Source organism: Drosophila nasuta, chromosome 2L, assembly GCF_023558535.2.
Source record: "Drosophila nasuta strain 15112-1781.00 chromosome 2L, ASM2355853v1, whole genome shotgun sequence".
Classification (NCBI taxonomy): domain Eukaryota; kingdom Metazoa; phylum Arthropoda; class Insecta; order Diptera; family Drosophilidae; genus Drosophila; species Drosophila nasuta.
This window is the reverse complement of record NC_083455.1, coordinates 15,221,205-15,242,133: the sequence shown is the minus strand read 5'-3', so window position 1 is coordinate 15,242,133 and position 20,929 is coordinate 15,221,205. Positions and strand designations below refer to the sequence as shown.

The window sequence follows — 20,929 nt, the reverse complement described above, 5'->3', positions numbered from 1 at the left end:
AGTTAGAGACATTTCAATGCAGCATAAATTATTGAACAAAGCTTGAGCTTGTAAAATGTGAACTTATGAAAATATGGAAGCTGAATTCTTAAAAGCATATATTAAAAAATTCAAAAAATTTGTCAGAAAAAAGGTTATTGAAAATAAAGGAATGTTGTACAGAAAGAAATTTAATTCTTAGATCTTATGCACTTTCAAAAATAGTCTTATTATAAAGTTACTGATTGTGTTACTGTCTTTATTTAAGGTATTAATTTATTTGTCTATAAGGTAAAGTTACGGAGTTATCACTGTTCTTTCATTTAGTTCATATTACGACTACTTATCTCATGAACATATTAGATTTCATATTCTTTAAATTCTATATATAATATATTCAAAAACATTGGTATTCATTTGAGTTTTTCATATTGAAGATTAACATGTTGATATGCTAAAAGAATTTAGGGGAAAGATTTAAGAATTCATTTCGTCTGATTCTTAAAAAATAATAATTCTTAACAAAACAGTTGATAAAACAAACAGGAAAATAGATTTATAGTTGTCAAACTATCTACTATAAATTTATCGAAAATAGTTGTTTCACTATGTTATGTAATTGTTTCACTTCTAGCCATTCCATTCTTCATCCAAAATCCCCTTAATTAAATGCTTGTTGAAGAAACATAACGAAGAGTGCTTCAAACTGAACCACAACTGAAATGAAATGAACGTTGCTGCTAAGCCAGCTGCTAACTACAGTTGTGAATTGCAAAATGTTTTGTTATTCCTCAGTTGGTTAACCATACAGCGAGTTAAGGGGAGAAACAGAGGAAGAGAAAGTGTGGGAGAGAGTCAGTTACTCTGTGCTTAGAGCAAAGCTGAGCTTCCGTTTCCGGCATAGTTTTCGTGTGGTATTTCAACATCTTTGGCAAACACACATTGCAGAATTTCCGTTGCTGCCTCAACTGCTGCTTCAACTGCTGCTGTTGCTGCTGCCACGCACATCATCAGCTTTCAGTGGCTCGGTTGCCACTCACAACAACCTTGACACACCTTGGGGGCCTCTCCAACACACACACACACACACACACACACACAGACATACTGTGTGTGGAGAGTGTTTATTTTATTGTATGAGATACATTTGCTACTGAACCGTGAATGGCGTGTCATCAGCATCATCAACATGATCATCAACATCAACAGCAACATTCGCAGCCACCTCAACACAAACGTCATTATCGCCATCATTATCACCGGTGTCCGCCCCATCATCATCATCATCAACATCGTTGTGTGTGTGTGTGTGTGTTTTTATACCCTCTCTCCAAAGGGTAGAAGGGTATGAAAGCTTTGTGCCAGAAGGAAGTTTATATAACAGGCAAAAGGAGGCAACTTCTATCTCATAAAACATGTTTTCTTGATCATTATTTAATCTTAATTTTATATAGCAAAAAACAAGGCTGGTGCGGTCAGACCTTGGTATATTTCGAACGTAATAGTATCGATATAGTCTTTGGTGTAATTTGGTATTTTTTCTCTCCACTCGCACACTTGCTGCTTGGTTCCTCTATAACATAATAGTAATAGAACGTAATTACGTCAATTATTACGTTAATATACCAAATATAGTCTTTGATATAATTCAGTATTTTTATAGTATTTTTTAACCATTTAAAAGTACTAGTATATCGATAAACCAAATGAGGTAAATTGCAGTATTTCTTCAATATATTTTTAGTAAGAGACAGCACTGATTTGCTTTGATTGAATCTGGATGAAGGGTACCTTAAAGTCGAGCACACTTGACTATAGCTTTCGTTCTTGTTTCATATATAAAAAGTGAAATTTCTACTCGAACCCCATAGACAGCAAGACGAGGCGCCATTTTTGGCTGTATTATTGTTGTTGTTGTTGTTGCTTTTGCCTTTTTAACGTGCGCCTCTCATGTTATTTACTTAACAATTTACTGAATAATTTAAACAGCATGCTTTCTCCGCTCAGCTGCTGCTCTCAGCTCTCGTTGTTGTTGTTGTTGTTGTTGTTGCTATTACTCGCACACTTCCTGTTTGCCTTCCTCAATGCTCAATGCTGAATTATGAACATGTTTTGTGCTCTTCCCTCGTTTTTCTCTCTCTGGCAGGTGTTTGTTTCCGGCGATAGTTATCCACCCACTAAGCAACTACTATGTGGATGTCCTCTCACTTTTGACATTTAATGCGGTTTGCCATATGTCTGTGTGTGTATGTGTGTGTGACAACCTTACTCTTACTCTCAGTCTCTCTTACTTTCTCTCTCGCTGTGTGTGTGTGTTGATAATGAGCATAATAAGCCTTAATTAATGTTAAATAATGAATTTTCTCATTTGCACGCCAACGCATTGGCTGAAAAGCCATTGCCCCGGGAAACTTTTCACCGGCGCTTTTCTTCTTATTATATAGCGCTATAAGTTTCGCACAGTTTTCAGTGGCTGCCACAGTTGTCAGAGAGTTCAGCGTTTTCCCCCCACACACTTTTTCGGGGGGTTGGGGAAGTTTTGCTGTGGCCTGCCAAATATTTGCAGGTGCGCCAGTTACCGTTAACCATTTACCCACTCAGCATTTACACCGGTTACGGGTAACGGGGTTCAAGAAGGGACTCCACTTGAGAGGACCGCATCCTTTTGGCCCGCTTTTGTTGTGGTTGATTCTTGGGTGCTCCACTTTTAAATTGAACGCCAGCCGCAACACAAAAAAAACACGTTGAACGAAAAACACATTTAAAACTCCACAAGTTTTTGCAGCAGGTTTGTGTGTTTGGCTTGTTGTTAATTAAATTTTGTATGAGTAGGGTTTGTTTGCTTTTAATTGCGGCACACGAACTGAGAACGAGAACGAAATGGAGTCAGAGCGAGAGAGAGAGAGAGAGAGAGAGAGAAAACTGACACTAATTTCCAGAGATAGAGCATATAATTTCAACTCTATGCTGAGGTAGTTGCAAAATATTTGTCTAACGAACTTTTGATTAGACTACCAATTAGAGATAAACGCCTGGACCAAGGCCAAAACAAACATGGCCTGCAATAATCAAGCATCAAATTTAATGTGCACAAACCGAGTTTACACTGAATTAAATACCAAAGCTTTTAGATCATGCCTTCACAATCGATACCATTAAATACAGTCTAGATTATGGTACTTTAGTAATCGTCTTTTGCTTATACAAAACTAACTGTCATAAACAAAACTAAACCAATTTATATTTAGTAGCAATAAAAACTTTATTTATTGCTTAGCAAGAATTATATCATCTTAACTCTCTGAATATATATTTATTCCACATCAACATCAACTAATAAAAGAAATGTTCATACTATATTATGTTTGCAGTGGTATTTGAGTAAGGCTCAAGTTAAAAGAAGAAGAATAACAAAATGGAACAGCAAAAGGCATATAAAAAAGGTAAGTGAAGATTTAAGTAAAATTTTAATATTGTTGTCAAAAGGGATTATATTTATATAGTAAGATTTGCAATGAAATTTCAGATTACTTTGTCAGAATTTGTATTTTTTTAAACAGAATACGACACCGATATAATATATTGAGTGTTCATTCAATATTATGTAATTACATAATTTGGCAGAAACAAAAGTTAATAAAGAATTATTTTGATTATTTTAAAGTTTCGTAATATTGAAAATTTAATTTAATTAATTTGTTTGACGAAGAGTTCAATGAAATCTACATTTTTTTATGTTAGACTTCAGTGTCTTTCAGGCTTTAATAATATAGCATTTAATTTCACAGTTGAAAAATATAATAAATTCTACATTTATTTTCATTTTTATTTGATATTCCCAAAATAATCACGTATTTCTCCTATTTTTAAAATCCATGGTATATGTTGAATGTAGTCTTATATCAACGTTGGTAAATTTTAAGTATTTTTGTGGTATAAAACTTGGTATATTTTTAAGCGAATACCTCACTTTTCCGATTTTATTCAAAATGTGTAGTGGGTATCTCACAGTCAAACACACTTAACTGTAGCTTTCTTACTTGTTTTTATTTGATGCTCCGAGCATAAGTTTAAATCACATATTTCTGTTATTTTCAACTGCAGTTTATTACTAGTTTCTGTTGACAAATTCATATCCAACAAAATCCCCCCTTTATGTGTGTTTTTATCTTCCTTATTTGAAACATTTCAAACATTATAAAGTGCACTAGAGAGTGAGTTCAATTGAAATGTGCTTTTCAATAAGCTCTAAAAATTGAGCACTCGCTGTAATTAAATAAGCCAAATGGCAAAAGGGAAACAACACAGAATCAATAGAATCGAATCGTAATACAGCCAAATATTGTCGAGGGTCAAAACTTCAAACATTATTATCGAGAAAAGGTTGCGCAGAGCATAAAAAGGAAAAAGTTTGAATAACAGTTTGGTTCAAACTACTCTGACAGCAATATTATTAAGTTTTATGTTATGTGTGCAAACAGCACACATCGAGGACTAATAGAAATTAGAAATAACATACCCAAAGGAGCGACAGAGATGGCAAGAGGAGAGATTCCAATGTCCAAATGTGCAAAAAAGTTTCTGCGATGCGTTCAACTTTTATTCGATGTGGTTTTCGCGTTCTCTTGTTGTTGTTGTGGTTGTTGTTGATCCACTTTGTTGATGCCACATTTGAGCATGGAAAAAAATCAATGCGTGTGGAATATATTTTATCCTTTTTTATATGGCACCAACGCACACACACGCACACACACGCACAGACACTAACACACGCGCACAAATACACAGACAGAAAGACGCACACACGAAGCAGAAGAGGAAAACAGACTCTGAACTCTGTATGATGTTTGGCAATGAAAAACTGAGCGACAGCAGCAATGAGGAAAATAAGAATGAAATTCAAGAAAAGTTGCTTAGCTCAACGCTTCCCTTTTATGTTTTATTATTGCAATTTTACGAGCATATATTTCTTGCTATTGCTTTCGTTTCTCATTTGTTTTTGATATATTGAAGAAAAGATTTTCCTTTCGATTGTTAATTGCAAGTATTTTGAGTACTTTGCGATTGCTTACAAAAAAAATGTTGATATTTATTTCTGTTTTCGGTTTTCGGTTTTCCGCGGAATTTTTCCGGTGCTACTTCACTTGACTGCCTTCTGGGTGGCGCTCGCTGAGTGCCATGTCAATCAAAATCAATCAAATTTCGCTTGCGTCTCTCGCTCGTTAGCATTTACACATGTTCCATCTTGTCGTCGTTGTGGAGTTGGAGACGCCTCCACGTCGCGTCGCCTCGCCTCGCCTCCTCTCGCCTCGCTTTGCGTTGCGTTGCGGCTGTTGTTAGCTCAATTTGCGGCAATGGATTTCACGTGTTAAATGCGACCGGAACGGAAGTTTCACGCACACACACGACGACGGCAAACGAAAAAGCGACGACGATAAAGAGAAATATGCAACACGCGGCAGCCGCAACTTTGCTAGCACTCTTTCTACACTTTTGTTTGTATTTGTAGTAGCTTCGTTTTCTGACCTAATGGCCGCTTTGACTTTAAGAACTTTATTTTATGGTGCACAATTGTATCGTTATATCGTTTAACGTTAACTGCATTCGATTTGCATTTAGTAAAGTAGAATAGAAGTAGAAGCGCCAACGCACGACGCCAACTCCCGACGTGTTCGACACACACACACACACACAGACTGCGTTAATTTCGTTGGGGAGGCCCGCTGTGTCTGTCGCTAACGGCGTATGCTTTGAGACTGCTTGGCCGCAACGCTCCGACGACTTTCAGCTGGCGAAAATCGTATGCGAGCCGGGCAATGCGATGCGATGCGATGCGACGCGTCGCGTCGATGCTGTCGTCATTTCGTGTTCGTGTCTCGGCTCCGCAATAAACTGTTATACGCTCCACTCTGCGCAGCTTGCACGAGAGCGCAGCGCTCTCACTTTGCCTGCTCTCTCTCACTTTTGCATGCTCTCTCTCGTTAGCTGATGTGACAAAAAGAGTTTTGTGACGCCACGCCACGCCATGCATCGCGTTTGTTTTCGTTTTCATTTTCCTTTTTGGCGTTGTGTTTCATTTCTTTTATTATTTGTATTTTTAGTGCTTTGCGGTATGTGATTTATATGTGGCCGTAAAATGCATAATAAATGCGGGTTATCAAATTAAAATTAAGCAACTATATAAACTCCAATGCAGCAGACAATAATTGCCCACCAAAATGAACACAAATTTATTGCATACTTATTTAATTACCATCGAAATATGTTCGTTTTTATTTGTGCATGAAACATAAACAAAAGTATTGCATTGCAATGTAACAAAAGAATAACTCAATACCAAAAAAATATTAAGTTTCCATAATTTTGATTAAATCTAAAAAAAATTGCTTTTGAATTTTTTATATTAATGAAAGCCGAGTACTAAAACATTTTAACAAAATTAATTAAGAAGTTTGCATTTTTATTTCATTAAATTCATATAAATATGAAGTATTAAAATCTGTAAGCAGCTTAAAAGAAAAGCACATAACACGTTTTTAGTAAAACAACTAAATTTTTAATATATTGATTTGTTATCAAAATTTTTTTTTTAAGAAATATATATTAATAACTTAAAAATTTCAAATGTATACATATGTATTATTTCAATTTGTTTAAATATTTTGTTCAAATTAATATTCAGTATTTAAACTTATTTTCACATTATACATTTTATAAACTTATATTTAAATTCAAATTTTACAAGAATTTAAATATGTTTATACATTTTATAAATTAATATTTTTGTCAAATTTTGTCATCATTTAAATTTGTTTACACATTTTACAAATTCATATTTTTGTCAAATGTTTCCATCATTTGCTGCTCCGCTAATCGAATAAGTTTTAATATTATTTTCATTGTTGTTGGCCCTTACTCCTTAAACGATATAAATCGCAGTACATTATGCTTAACTCTCTGAAATGTCGATTCATTACTCAAGTGTCTGCGCTCGTCTTCATCTTATACAACGAAAACCAGCAGCTAACACCCAGTTATCACTAACTTCTCACTTCCACTCAACGGCTCTTGTTCGATGGTGTTGTGTGTGTGTCTCTGTGTATGTGTGTGTGTGCGTTTCCTTCTTTTTTACAGCTGCTGCTTGATAAGCACTATCAATGGCTTTTTGTTTACATATTTTGATTCCGCTTCCCCGCACACACTCACACAAACACATATACAAAGCAGCAGTCACGTTGTAATTGAAGTATAAGAGTATCGAAACTGTTCCCAGTATGACAGCGGGAAATATGCTAGGAAGTAGGAGTATAACACTTTTAAGGAAAAACTTTGCTAACGTTGCGCTCTCACGCAACGAGTCGGCGCTTTTCTCTTCTTGTGTGCAGAAATTCAACACGCAGCTGACTAAAAACTTCACCTCGAGACAAAAGTGCAGGCCAGGACATGCCAGGACACGGTGAGCTCAAGGCCTGGAGAATCCAAGAAATCAAGTGGCAAGCAAAACACTGCAGGCGCCAGTCCAAAAAACGAGAAAAAACAAACTAAAATAAAAGGCGAAAAATATCGATTTGATTCGATTCGATTGGATGCGATTCGTTTCGATTGTTGCGATTCGCTTTGCTCGCTTCGTTGGTTGCCTGACTTCTGTTGCTGCTGCTGCTGCTTTTGCTCACCTTCCTCTTTTCGCCTCCTACGCTCTTAATATACAGATTGTCAATATATATATATATTGCTTTATAAGCAGCGTCTGTCTTTGCCTTGTTTTTTTGTGGCTCCCGCTCCATCCGCTTTTTGCGGTGGCTTTTTAAAATTTTCGTTCGTTGTGTTCGCTGTTCTTCAATTTGGCTGCCTGTTTTTCTTGTCTTTGGTGGGTGAAAAAGCGAGGCAAATAACCAATGAAGCAGATAGTAATGTTTATTGTTATTCTTACCAGCCGCCCCTGCGGCCATTCAAATCAATTCGCTCGGCCAAAGCCAAAGCCAAACGAACAGTGGCTGCTGCTTCTGTGCTTCTGTGTGCCAGGCTTTATTTAAATTTCTTGGACAACGGGAATAAGCCAAGCGTTGCATATTATTAATGTCAAATATGCAAAGGCCAATTCACCATCTCCTTTTGCTTCATTGTCTTTCTTAATCAGCGCCTTTTCGCTTGTGTGTCTGTGTGTCAAGTATACGCCACATAGTGCACGTTCCTTTCAGCGCCTGCATATTTCAGTCGAATTAAAACTATTTAAGTTTTTAATGCCCTAACAGCAATGATCTTGTGCACGGCATATAAATTACTGAGATGCTTTCGCTGCTGCCGCGTTTGAAAGTTGCCTTGAGTTGCGTTGAGTTGCGTTTTGCGTTCGCGTTGAGGCAACTTCAAAGGCCTCGCACGTCGTTGTCAACGACAACGACAGCAACAAGGATGAGGATAAGAACGTGCAACAGTAGCACACACACACAGTTTTGCGGTGATGCCAGAGGTGAGGAGACTGTAGTAGTAAAAAGAAGAAGAAGAACAACCGAGTATCCGCGCGCTTACCAAGGAAGACGTTGAGCACTTTGCCAAAGTTTTTACTTGGCTCGTTGGCAATTTTTTACTTTGTTGCTTTATAGGGATTTATGTTTAATCGGCCAAAGGTTGCGTACACATACATACACACACACATACTGAGCACGCAGTAATGTTAAAAGCTCTTTTGTTTCACCCACAAGCGAAAAGAGCCAAGTCACAAGCAACGTCTTTGGCATGGCCACAGGGGGGCAAAGATGGTTGGGTTAGAAGTCTTGGATAGAAGCGTTTCTCTGCATTGGTAACGCAACGCAACTTGGTTGAGATATGATTTTGACGCAAGTGCGAAACGTTGATAAACATTTAGCCGACTTAAATGGATTGCTCAACAGCTCCATGGCAGACATGTGGAATGCCAATGCCAAGCACACAAAGCAGAGCAGCTATCAGCAGATCGACAGAGTTGAAACAAACTTGAACAGAAAATAGAAGTAGAATTACAGCAATTTAATTTTCTATTTTATTGCATTCACAGAACCACAGAGTTAAATATTTCCCTTGAAAACGATTCAACTAATATTAGTGGCATTTCATTATGTAAGGGAATTGATCAGTACAAAATATTTGATAAAATAAAATTCCACTTAATTTAATATTCTTGTACATATGTAGATACTTGTATCAGCAGATTGAATGTTGCACACAGCAAATTTAAACAGAAAATATAAGTAAAGAATAAGAATTTAACGCTTTTTTTTTGTATTAACAGAAAAACAGAGTCGAATATTTCCCTAAAAATAACTTTACAGTAAATGGAAGCATTTAATAATTCTACAATAGAATTTATCAACAGAGTTGGAAGTATTCAACAAAAAATTTAAGATATATATAAAAGCGATTAGTAAAAGTAATTAATATATTTTTTTAATTAAATTTACATGTCCACAGAGTTTAACATTTAAATAAAATTGATTAAACTTAAAACAGTAGAATTTTATTTGAAAGGGAATTTGTCAAAAAAAATATATACATTCCATCAAAAAATTAACGAAATATATCTTTGCGTAATAAGAGAATTTAATATATATAATATAATGTAATATATACTTAAGTGTATTAGCAGATTCACAGAATACAGTATTCTGTACAAAATATCTTAACGAAAAATAGTAGCATTTATTCCTATAAGGAAAAAAATGTTAAATTAAGCAGTAAAATTGAATTTTCTATGTCTTTATCGCACTTCATCTCCAGTTGTTGTAGCCACCAAGAATATTTGAATATTTGCCCGCAAACAAAATGAATTTGGAACTGAATATTTCGTTAAAGTCATTGAATGTCTGAAGCGGATGTTAATTCCGCTCAATAGATCTGAACAAGAGAGGTCAAGTAATGATAACCTAGAGTCTCGGCTTAGATTCTCTGTCGGCAGAAGAGATTTCAATGTCGGATGAGAAGACATTTCAATGTCGGATGATCGTTTGTAATTTTTTTTAAATTCGAAGAAATAAAATAATATAAGCTCGGAGCATAAAATCATGGCTTATCATTAGGAGTAGCAATAGGTTCTGTTCTGTTTACTCCAAGCAGCTTCTTCTTGAAGCCCATCGACAACAACATTGTTTTCAATTTCTTTCAGTCGTGTGTTGACAGTGGGGTCAATCTCCGAAGTACTCGAAATTATGCTCGAATACTTTCAAAACGACAATGGGACTGAGTTTTTATTACTATATATGCTGACAACTATTTGGTTAGCAAATTTAAAAACAACTTGATTAAGTTAATAAGAGTATAATTATAACTTATAACTTATTATAACTTGTGCCGGCAGGAAATGTATGTAACAGGTAGAAGGAGGCATCTCCGATCCCATAAAATATATATAATATATTCTTGATCAGCGTCAACAGCCGAGACGATCTAGCCATGTCCGTCTGTCTGTCTGACAGACAATCTGGTATATTGTGCCTATGGTATATTTTTAATGCGGTACTATATCGATATACCAATTTACTGTTTGGAATATTTTTAGTATTTTTGAAGTATTTTTGGTATATTATGAAAATAATACCGCAATATTTTGGATTTATTCAAAATGGGTAGCGGGTATCTCACAGTCGAGCACACTCGACTGTAGCTTTCTTACTTGTTTTTGTATTAACAGAACGACCGAGTCGAATATTTCCCTAAAAATAACTTTACAGTAAATGGAAGCATTTAATATATCTACAATAGAATTTATCAGTTGGAAGTATTCTACAAACAATTTAACAAAATATAATATCGTTTAGTAAAAGAAATTAATATATTTTTTAAATTGAATTTACATATCCACAGAGTTTAACATTTAAATAAAATTGATTGAACTTAAAATAGTAGAATTTTTTTTAAGGGAATTTGTCAAAAAATTTATATATATTCCACCAAAAAATTAAAGAAATATCATTTTGTTTAATAAGAGAATTTAATATATTTATTCAGCAAATCAGCAAATTCGCAAAATTCAATATTTTATTCAAAATATCTTCACGAAAAATATTAGTATTTATTCCTATGAGGAAAAAAATATTAAATTAAACAGTAAAATATAATATTCTATACAATTCGATCTATGTTAACTTAAATTAAAAAAACTATAGATAGTGGAGGAGAATATACATTTTTGAATTATATTTAATTTATTTCATTCAACACTATAAAATGAAATGCAATCAAACATAAAATGTCAACAATTATTTAACCATTTAACCATATTTTCAAATACAATTTTATTTAATAAGCTATTTTCTATTAGAAGTAACTATTATATTTTCGTATACAATTTTATCTAATAAGATGTTTTCCTATTTGGTATTTTTTAAACTCTTTAGAATTTTATGGTTTCAAAAACCTTTAGCTTGCTTTTCTATTAACTTAAATAGGCATTTAAAAAAAAAAAATATTTTCTAGTTACTTTCAAAATGTTTTTGTTGTAGCTGACTCAAAGACGCTAAATATCACAATTAGTATGTTAATTGCAAATATTTGCTATTTATGTAATTTGAGCTGCTTTTAGACATAATTGTTAACAACTGTGTACTAGTTAATTTCAAATTGGCTCAAGGACAGATGTCTCAAGGCCACCAAATTGCGTAATTATTATGCTAATACAACATATTAGCTATTTATATAGTTTGAACTAGTTAGCAACTTGTCGACAGGGAATTGTGTTGCAGCCTTCGCTTGACTCAAGGTTAATTTCAATATTAAATTCTAATTTTTTTAAGAATGTGTTCCAGTTAATTTCAAATCAGTTAGACGGGCAACTGTCTCAAGGACAACCAAGTTACGCAATTATTATATAGTTTAAACCAGCTCGCGAGATTTATCCTGAGGGATTTTTCAAGGTCGCTTTTGGCATTCGAAAATATTAATTTAAAATTCATTAGACATTGCGGGGAATGTAACAAATGTTACTGTAGTTTGAGCTGAGATTGGAAGAATTTGGCAAGTTTGGCAGGGACTTTAATTAAACGATAGAGAAAACAACGAGAAGTCGAAACAGGAGCGAAATCAAAGCACGCGCCTGCAAAAAACTCAGTTAATTGAAGTCGCCTGCAGTCATGGATAGACACACACACACACACACACGCTTGCACACTCTTCTGATCAGCTATGCAACTTTAGCAATTGTGGAGAGGCAACTTTGAACCTCAAACCCAGCTTGCGAATCTACACACACACACACACACATTGATTGCGCCACGGGCTGAGAGCAATACTTTGGTGCACGTGTAACAAACTGTGCAGCATACAATTTGACGCAGTTCTTTGATTTGAGTCTAGACAATTGTTAAAGAGGAAAGCGCACAAAAACAAGAAAAACAACGAATTGGCCATGTTTATACCCGCTATCTATAGAGTAGAAGGGTATTATAACTATAACCATTTTCAATGTATTAGTATATCGATATACTGAATGTAGCCTTCAGTATAATTTAGTATTTTTAATGTAGTACTTATCGATATACCAAATATAGTTCAGTTTATATACTTTTTTGGTATATTCTTTGGTATATTTTGAATATTGTACTACTAGAGGGATATACCAAAGAGTGAATTCGGTATATTTCAGTAATTTTTGAATTCAGTACTTATTCAGTATTTTTCGGTATATGAATTTGGTATTCTCAATGGTATATTGTGATTGTAGTACATCGATATATCAAACATAGCTTTCAGTATATTTCGTATTTTTGGATTTTTGGTATATAATTATTTCATATACTTTATGGTATATTTTCATTATCTACTCTTTTGGTTCTTTTATGTATATTAACTTGGTATATTTTTAGAGCTTGGTTTTATTGAAAAGAGTTAACGGGTATCTCACAGTCGAGCACACTCTGTACCTTTCTCACTTGTTTTTTTGCGTTGGCCTGAGATCCATCTTTGTTACAATTTTTTTCCTCTTTCGGTTGTCTGGCGCCAGTTTCTTGTTGCCCTTTGACGATGATGCTAGAATTTTAATTTCCGCACGTGGTCGTGAGCTGCCGCCTTGGCAAGGAAGTTTCCCAGAACCGAGACAAAGACGGTGCCACTGCTGCTGCTGCTGATGAGTAGAAGATGAATGTGATTTCGGTATGCAAGTGTCTCACTTTGACATACCTGAGTGAGTGTTTTTTCTCTCTGTGTAGGCGTCAAGATTCAAAAGTTGCGCTGCTTGTTGTAATTACCCAAAGTCCTTTCAGCCCCCGCAATCTCTGTTCTTTTCCTCGTATTTCTCTTCTCTCTAATTGAAAAGCAGTCAAACGGCATGAGAATGAATTGTGACCTTGAGGCATCAGCATCAGCAACGGGAATTGGTATTCATTGGTATTTCGGCTACATTCGAAAAACTAATACAAAATGTATTCAATATGAGTGCATGTGAATAGTTTGAATAGCTGTTAACGCATTGTTCAATGCACTTCAGATATTTGTACAAATATTTGCCGGCATTTCACTCCATCGCCCGCTCTCACTCTTCCTTGTAAGCGTTATTGTTTTACAACTTTTCATGCAAAATATTTTACGCCCCAAACTTTTGTTGTGAAAATGTGTGCATGTGTGTGAGTGTTCGTGTGTTCGTGTGTGTGTAGGCACATCGTTCGGGAAATGACTATTGGCAGTGAGCCATGGGCGTAAAGCTGCAAACCGTTTTCCTACCCATTTATTTGAAGCTTTTGTTTCGATCTACCGCCACATCGGGGGATTCTATTACCAAACTTTCTATGCACTTCGAATGCAGTGACCAACTAAATATTTCAACAAAAAATCCAGATACTCTGAGAGTATAGGAAAATAAATATTGAATTTCATTCAAATAATGCCGAGATATTTGATTCTATTTTATTAAAACTTTTCTATTACAGAAATGTGAAAAGGATACATTTCAATAAAGTAATATATATATTTTTTTATATTTATTAATTATTTTTCATAAACTTAATCTGGTTTTACAAAGAATTGGTAATTGTATTTTGTTTTAAATTACTTATATCTGTTTTCTGATGTCATCTTAATTCCACAAACAGAGTTATCCTTATATGTCAGCTTAGAAGAACAATCAGACCAATGATAATATTGAAATATCGTCCCTCAGTTGTAAATACACATAATTATATTTTATGAAAACTCACTATACTACAATATCTTTACAAGTTTTCTTTCTCGCGTACAAATGTGTACCCTAAAAGGATGCAATGATTTTTTCATATATTATTTGAATTGCATTCCTTATATTTATATATCACTATTAAATTGAATGCAATCAAATACCAAATATGAATTTAAAGAATTATTCACTATGCACATTTTGTACAAAAATTCACATTTTATATAATTTTAAAATGTCTTTTCTGTTTTTTATTTGCTACGTTTTTTGTGCATCATTTATAGAGTATTCATTTGTCCGTTTGACTGCGAAATTTTCAGTGTTTCCTTCTTATTAATACTTAAAATGCGCTGCGTTGTCAGGCTGGGATTTGTCTGACTGCAGCCAAATGGGAAAACTGTTCGTTCAGCCGAATTTTGGCACCGTTTGTATAGCAAATGGGTGGCAAGCCTTGGGCTAGTCTCTTGAATTGAGCTGAGAATGCGAGCAGAGAGTAAACTTTGTCATTTATTGCAGTGCGCTCTTTAAGGCCATGTTAACAATGCGCATTTAAATTATTTAAATGTGTCAAGTCAGAGCTGCTTCGATTTGTCTTGTCTTTGTTGTGTAATTCTGCTTACAAATTGAATTTTCTCTTTAAAATTTTTGGCAACAACTTGGAACTTGCTTCAAATTTAATTCCACTCACGCATCCAATTCAAAGTGAATAACTCACAGACACAGACACACACACAACTTGTCTTTCGGCTGTTTAAATATTTAAGTAAAATATTTATATTTGCCGAAAGCAACAACAACAACAGTTGCAAGTCCATTCACCTAGATGCTTGTGCATAAATCTCAGTTTATTTGGAGATCTTCAAGCTGCCACTCAAAACGCAATGTTGTGCTTGAAGTGTGCAATTAGCAGAGCCCTTTTCTCGTACACACACACTCACACAGCTAAATGGTTGAGGCAAAAAATAAAATTGCAGCTAATTGCAGGCAATTGAGAAAGCGCCACAGCAAAAGTGCAACTTTATATAGCATAAACTATGTACATATATAATATATATATGTATAAATATGCATTCTCGAGTGGCAACAATGAATTGGCTACAAAACCCACATTTCAATGAGTTTCTCTTAATGTGTGCACTTTTGTGCCGTAGATATAATTTGAAGATTTTCACAAGTGGTACAAAACTGCCAAAAAGACATGAAGGTTAATTGCATTCGCTCTCGACTCTCTCTTTCTCTTCATCTAAACGTAGTATGTATCTGCATCTGCATTTGAGTATCTGTGAGTGCTTGTAGCCATCTCTTTCTCTCACTTGCTTTGGCAAATAAATTACATTTGTGTTGGCTGCCAAGAAAATTGAAAAATTCTGCATGGCTGGCAAGCATTTGGCCTGCAGTCGCAGTTGCAGTCACAGTTTGTTGTCACGTCACCGTCACAGTCACATTTATGCATTCAACACAAATAATATACTCACACATTCACATACACTCGCACTCGCATTCATTTATTCATCAGTTCCAAAATGCAACTACAATTTGCAATTGACTCTAAAAGCAATTTTTGAATAATTTCTATGGACATTTATTTGCTATATTGCACCAAAAAGTTTATGAACAAAAATTTCGACTCTACATCTGTGTGTCTGTGTGGGTATGTGTGTATCTGTCTGCTTTCTAGTTTATTTGCAGCTGGCAAAAATGGCAATTGCCAAAATGTTTATTGCTTTGTGCATAAATTAAGGCTTTGCTCAAAATGTGCATAAAACTGCAAATAATTTTTTGCCTAATTGTCAAAACTATTTTATTGGTCGATGAACCAAGATTTCTTTGCAGTTTATTTGCTCTTAAATATGAATATTTGCTCATTTAAATGGATATGAATTTGAAATATAAAACTATAATTTGCTGTAGCATTATTATGCCAATAACGCTTAGAGCAATTTTATTATTTGCTATGATCTATCAGGTTGAGGCGATAAATTTTGAGTGTTTCCATTAAATATAATGATGCTTTATATGTTTAATATGAATATTTAGAAGTACGCAAAGAATACGTTATATTTTATTTAAAATTCTTTTCTGAAATCAGCTCCTTTGCAATTTATACGATATTATATAAATATATACACAACTCAATTTACGCAAATAAGAAAATACTTGGAAATTATAGAGGCAATAGAAAATGTGTTTTAAAATTATGTTCTTTTCCAATGTTAGGAAAATTTCTTCGTAATTGTAAATACTATTTTGTCTTTCTTCTCATGAATTGTTGTCAAAATATTTGTGAGTTTTATTGCTAAACTTATCAATTAGTATCTATTAGGTTCTTTGCATTGAATTCGTTTCAAATTTTTGTTGCTTTATTTCTTATTTATTTCTAGGAAAGAGTTCAACTTCCTTCCTTTTCAAAATGATGTTCATAAGCATATCCTTTCTGCAGCGAGAATTTCCCCTCAATTGCAAATGCTTATGTCTTTTGTCAATCTTGTTAGAGTCAATGCCCGCATAAATTGGCAGCAGAACACACCGCGTATGTGGCACGTCCGCGTCTTTTGTTGATCTCTTGATGCAGCTGGGTACGAAGAACTGCGAGCTGCGAACTGTGATGCAATAATGCAGCTGCTGAAGTAGTTTTTGGGCAATGTTTTGGCCAAATGAAACGCATTGTTTTTTAAGACCCCATTCACATGTCGCACATAAATTATACTTAACAGATACTTTTTGGGGTTGTTGCCACTCAGCAATTGGCCCGAAAGAAGAGGGGAGCTTGCAGAGTGCATGTTGCACGTCGCTTTGCTGGTCATGCTGCAACAGACTGAGGGCGGAAAAGTGGAGGCGTGGCAGCTGCTGCACTTTGCACACTGCACTTTGCACTTTTGCCCTGGGCGGCAAAGTTTTATGCCATTTTTTATCTGGCAACGCGTAAATATTCGTTAAAAGTTAAAATTTAATTTTATACCCACGGGGCAAGTTGGTTGTTGCAACTCGGGCAAGTTGCAACAGCAACAGCGGCCATTTCGTCAAGTGCAGCGCCAAAAACGAAGAGAAAAGAAAGCGAGCAAAACCGAAGATAAAGATGCTGCAGCCAAATAAATTTCATGCGCACCTTGACGTGGCAAGAAGTCTAGAAAACGTAGGGCAGAGGGGAAAACGAGGTGTTGCGAACGTAACGCAGCTGCTTCTGCTTGCTTGTTAGCATTAAATTTATGTCTCAACATAAATAAAGCTTTTCTAAACAGCGTTTGCGTTTTACGTGTTACGCCTTACATATTTTTTTTTTGGCCAAAAGCGGGTAACCAACGGAATTAGCCAGGAGACGCATCTTCATTGCTTCATTTCTGTATTATACCCGGTACATATAGGGTAAAAGGTATTTTTGGTATATTCAATTATAACTACAGTCTTTATCACTTCTGCAATTTTGGTTGCAATCAGCCAAATCGAAAAATAGTTTTGTATGGCCAGTATTTTATCGATATACCAAATGAAGCTATCGGTATATTTGTATATTTCGAATATAGTACTTTATCGATATACCAAATAATTTAAAGATATACCAATTATAGCCATCAGTATATTGGTATATTTTGAATGTGGTGCTTTTTCGATATACCACGTATGTTATAGTTACCGGTATATTAATTTTATATATTTCGAATGTAGTAGAATGTGGTATAATACGAATGTAGTAGTATATCTATATACCAAATATAGTTGGTATAGTTGGTATATTTCGAATGTAGTACTTTATATCGATATACCAAAGATAGCTATAGGTATATTGGTATATTCAGAATGTGGTACGACATGTGTATACCAAATATATCAATTGGTATATTAATTCGGTATATTTTCAGAATAATACATTACTTTTATTCCAAATCAATAGCGGGTATCTAACAGTTGAGCTTTCTTACTTTTTGTTTCTCCTTTTTTGTAAAAGCGCAAGTAAAGAGTAATTTTGTGACACGCAATTGAATTAAAGATGATGTCGTTTAGATAATTTCGACCAGATAAATTCACAGCAGCTGTAATGGCATTTAATATTTATTATTATTATTAATCCGCATGCGCCGGCATTGGCATCGACATCGACATCGTATTAGGAATTCAACTTCCTTTTGTGTTTGCTCTTGGCCAAAAGTCGCCTTCTCATACGCCTCTCTCACTCTCTCTCCCTCTGTTTTCTTCCTTACTATTCTATTCTTTTCTTTGTGGGGCAGTTCAATGACTTCATTCCGCAGCCCGGACCGTGAGTTGCCTTTGTCAGTCGCCAAGCAAAATAACATTTTATTATTGATGTCTTCATGTTGTTTATGTGTCAACAACAAGCGAATTCGCATAAGCAGAAATTTCATTAAGTACATAATAAAAATTGCTTGGCAGTATAATGGCCAACTTGTCTCTCTATCTCACTCACTCTCTCTTTCTATCTCAGTCTGTTTATCCCTCTATTCGTCTATTCATCTATCTGTCCACGTCTCTTTTTCTTCCTCATCTTCGAGCAACTAACATTAATGGCCAACTTTCGCTGTGACTTTAATACTGCACGTCAAGTTGGTCAGAGAAACATCACAAGTTTCACTTGGTATTTTGTGATTTGGCCTTTAACACAGGGCCAAAACTATTTGCCAAGGCTCTGCGCATGCTGTTGGAATTTGTGGAATTAAAAGATGGACGTCTTTCAGGATTATCAAAAGCACCAGCAGCGAGAGTGGAAGGACTTTTTCTTACTCGAGAATTTATCGAAAGTTAAAGAGACTGCTGAATTTTTCTATATTAAATACTTCATTACTATATGAAAAGTTTATCAATGAATTGCTCGACTTCTTTTGAGCGGAAGTGCATTCTTAATATTAATAATATCATTTTGAAGTGGTTCTCAAACAGCTTTGTTTGTATTTAAAGAAATAGAGTGTTAGTTTGATAAAACTATTAAATTATAAATCCATCGTAAAGCCAAAGAAAATGGAAGTGTATTCGCTATTTCCATAAAATAACAATATAATAATAATAAATCATGCGTAGAATTTGTTGAATTACTCTGATAAATGTTTCTGCTATTACAAAATGTAAAAAGCAAGCATCAATAAAATGTTCTGTCAGAATTGATTAGATTTCTAAACAATCCTTACAGTATTTGTCTTAAGCTGATTATAATTATTGGGAAATTCTCCTAATTCTCAGTTTATTCGAAAGCACGAGCATAGCAACTGCTGCACAAAATTTATGCTTCCTTGAAACACTATTTTATAAACATGTAATCATAGTTTAGTTGAACTTTAAATCATACTAGTTTATATTAGAGTAGAGTAGAGTAGAGTAGTAGTTCATTCTGAGTAACACTTCTATAATAGAATAAATAGAATGAATTTCCGTTATACAACTTCATGTAAGCCGGTAAGGATTAGCAGTTGTAATTGGAACTTTTGATCATCGTTTTTTAGACAATAATTTTTGTCGTGGAAGTATTTTAGTATTTGTTTCTAAAATATTAAGAGAACTCGGAATATATTCCACTATGGGAGAGCTTTAATTCTTGTTTCTAAAATATTCTATTTCCGGGCAGAAAAATTATTTGTTCAAAACTATTGAAACTATTGAAATACCCACTTTATAACTTTTTTAAATTAGTTTATGCTGAGTATGCTTATGCCCTTTCCATTAAAAATATTTAACAAAATCCATAATAATTCTAAATAAATAATACTTTTAGAATCGAATAATAATCCGCTTTAAAATATTGCCTATTGTAATTAAAATAATGTTTTTCCATAGTATAAAAATCCACTTTCAAACATAGCATAATTTTATTAAAAGGGGAAAAGTTTCCAATACACATTTGGTATGAATGACTGGAGAAAATTGCGGATTATAATTACACGTCAGTCACTTGCATTCATTATTCATTTGTGTTATATATGTAAATGGAGAATATAATAGAATTGATGCGGTCTGGTTAATTATGCAATAACCACAAAGGGCTGTTGCAGCACAACTTAATCGAGTAAATTGTCACAGTTGATTGTCATCTCGTTTGCGATTTGAAAGCTGAGGCTGAGTTTGCTTCTCCATCATCGTTTGGCTAATTAATATTAAAAACAACTGGCAACTGTTTCAGCTGTCAAAAGTTGGGCAATTTGTATTAAATTACAATCCGAGAGGCACACGAACGGCGGCATAAGTAAAAATCAATTAGAAAATGTTTCATAATGGCGGCTGGCCGCAATATCCGACGCCTCCGATGTTCTGTTGGAGCCAAGCGTATTAATGAATGGGGCCACTGGGCGACTGAGGGCGCCAGTAGTAAATTATTTAATGCTTGCGTTCGTTCTGTAGCAAACATTTTTCTCCACAACCTTTCAGCGTCGTAACGACAGCAACAAACATTGTACACGGCAAGTACAAAAATATTTTTATAATTTACAGTTGACAGCTACAACAATGGCAACAACAACAGCGCCAAATTGTTGCAGAAGAAGAAGAAGAAGCAGTTCAGTTCAGCTCACGACGTCGAGCCAAGCTAAATAAATAGTTGTGCAGGTGGTGTTAATTGAAAAACTTTTGCAACACTAATTAAAAGTTTCTAAACAAAATTGCCATGACTATGGAAACCCCTCCCCCTCACCATCTCCCTTCAAAAAGGCCACCTCTCTTCACTCTCTTAGCAATTCCCTTTCCCTCTTCAACTTGCTGTGGTGCATCTCGCTGTCGCGGAGGCCAGCTTCCAAGTGGATCAATTACGACTTGCTGCACTTTCTTGCAACACTTTGTCAATTGACAAATAATCAACAGGATGCTGTGAATTACATTGCCGCT

General features: G+C 34.7%; 1 protein-coding gene across 2 annotated transcripts in view; it reads right to left on the bottom strand.

Annotated features, from left to right (window-relative positions):
* Positions 1–5,726, bottom strand: part of LOC132794279 (uncharacterized) — a 52,094-nt gene extending 46,368 nt beyond the window's left edge. For both annotated transcript variants that reach the window (XM_060804601.1, XM_060804612.1), the window contains exon 1: positions 4,499–5,726. The gene's annotated coding sequence lies outside the window, so the exon portion shown is untranslated. The remainder of the gene's footprint in view (positions 1–4,498) is intronic.
* Positions 5,727–20,929: the final 15,203 nt, after the last annotated feature.